Raw genomic sequence first — 2,500 nt, 5'->3', positions numbered from 1 at the left:
ATCCGACACAAGAATCTGTTACAAAAGGCATCAAGACGAGATTCCAGAGCACAAGATAGTGTCCAAGTTTCACTACCATATAGTAAAACTGGCAGTATCAGGGCCTTGAAAACAAGTAGCTTGGTCCTTCTGCAAAGGTACTGGCATCTCCAAATACTCTTGTCGAGAGATTTCATGACTCCTGTTGCCAGGCCACTCCGTCTACTGACTTCCTGGTCTGACAGCCCAGAGTCGTGAACTACACTACCCAGGTATATAAAACTCTTTGTGACTTCGATGTTTTCACCGCAAGCACGTACCGACTGCACAGGGTCTCCAAGTAGGCCCCCAAAATCCTGGATCTTGGTCTTGGTCCAGGAGACCTCTAGCCCCAGGGCCTTCACTTCATTGCTAAATGCATCAAGAGCCGCCACTAAGGTTTCCAGAGATTCAGATAGAATGGCAACATCATCAGCAAAGTCAAGGTCTGTAACCTTGATATTGCCCAGAGTTGCTCCACAGTGACTTTGGACAGTAGCTCTACCCATTATCCAATCCATGCAAGTGCTGAAAAGTGTTGGTGCAAGAACACAGCCTTGCCTGACGCCTGAACTAACAGGGAAGAAGCTCGACAGGCCCCCACCACACTTTGCAGCACTTTCAGTGCCTGTATACAGGTTTGCTATTAATCTAACAATCCTTGTTGGAATTCCTCTTACCCTCAGGATCTCCCAGAGTGATTCGTGATGCACCGTATCAAACTCCTTCTTGAGGTCGATGTAGGCTGCTAGCAGCCCATGTCTGAATTCACAACGGCGCTCTACAATGATTCGAAGTGCCAGGATGCAGTCTATTGTGGACTTGCCAGGAGTGAATCCAGATTGCTCCGGCCTTTGGTGCCTCAACAGATGGTCTCTGATACGTCTCAATAGGATGTGTGCGGGTACCTTGCCTGGTACACTGAGTAGTGTAATGCCTCGGTGATTGCTGCAGTCCACCGTTCTCCTTACCCCTTCCAGAGAGGGATGACCACACCCCTCAGCAGGTCAGGGGGAATGGTACCAGTCTGCCAGATGGCAGACAGGACTGCATGCAAGCTCCTTGCCATAGGTTCTCCACCAGCCTTTAACAATTCAGCTGGGATGCCACAAACACCTGCTGCTTTACCACTCTTTAGCTTGGAGATCGTCCCCCTGACTTCGGACAGGGAGGGTGGATCCTCGCTGATGGGTGGGTCTGGCAAAGGAATCTCAACATTGCCCGCATCCATGTTAACTGTTGGTGGATCAACCTTATACAACTGCTCAAAATACTCGGCGCAACGCACACGCACCCCATCAGGATCTGAGATTATCTGGCCACTTGCTGAGCAAACTACAGTCATCTGTGAGGAGGGCTTTGAGCTCAGCTTTCTCAGGGATTGGTAGGCAGGACGAAGGTCATTTACTAAGAAATGGCTTTCGACCTCCTCTGCAAGATTACTGATAAACTGTTCCTTATCGCTTCTCAACAGTGACCTAGTCCTGCGCACCAGAGAACGGTGCAAGTTGCAATCCCCTGACAATCGAGCCACACGACAAGCATCTGTGGCTTCCAGTATCTCCTGCGAGATGGAATTCTGTCTAGCTCTTGGGTGTTCACCAATGGATTCTTGGGCTGCATCAAGCATTTCACGCATGAAGGTATCCCACAGAAGAACAGGGTTCGTCAGGCCCTCGACAAACCCCCGGACACACTCGTCCTCCCTCAATCTGTCCAGATGAAACACCCTTTGGTATTCATTTGGGCGACAGGGGTTTCTAAAGTGGACCCGGAGAGTAGCCTCAACTAATCTATGATCAAGTTCCACAGAACTCGGCGCTTCGATACCCCCTGCAGTTCTGGAGGATCCTCCACCAAGTGCTAGGATGTGGTTGATATCCTTGGCCACACTACCCATATCGCTGTACCAAGTCCAACGATGCGGGTCAGAACGCATTCCCTCAGAACCCTGTTAGAAATCTCATCTGGTCTTTCTGCTTTAATATCATGTAACCCTTTTAGTAGGTTTTTATTTCATTATTTTTGAGTGTGGTGTTTTCCATATTCTGATTTGCGTTTGTACGGATACTTGCCATTCCAACGTATGGGTCCTGGACAAACATTGAAGGAAATTACTCGTTAATTATTTCACACACTTCCTCCTCTTTACTATAAACGATGTTATTGTTTTTGATGGCGCTAATTTGATCTCTACTTTTAGTTTTACTATTTATGTAGTTAATGAAGAGTTTTGGATGATTTGTACATTTACTGATTATATCCTTTTCAAAGTCTAATTCCGCAATTTTGGGAATACTAATTTCTTCCTACTTTATTCCTTTCATATGCTACCTGAGATATGTCTTCTGAATATTTTCCAAAGGAGCTGTTTGTTTTCTCTCATTTTCTTGCATTTATCACTGAACCACTTCTGGCCATTTCTTGCTTCAGTTTTGAATCTATTATAGACTAAAGGAGGACAGCACTCCATACCCTTAAT

This window comes from Penaeus chinensis, chromosome 6, assembly GCF_019202785.1.
Source record: "Penaeus chinensis breed Huanghai No. 1 chromosome 6, ASM1920278v2, whole genome shotgun sequence".
NCBI lineage: Eukaryota > Metazoa > Arthropoda > Malacostraca > Decapoda > Penaeidae > Penaeus > Penaeus chinensis.
Note: the sequence above shows the minus strand (reverse complement) of the source record.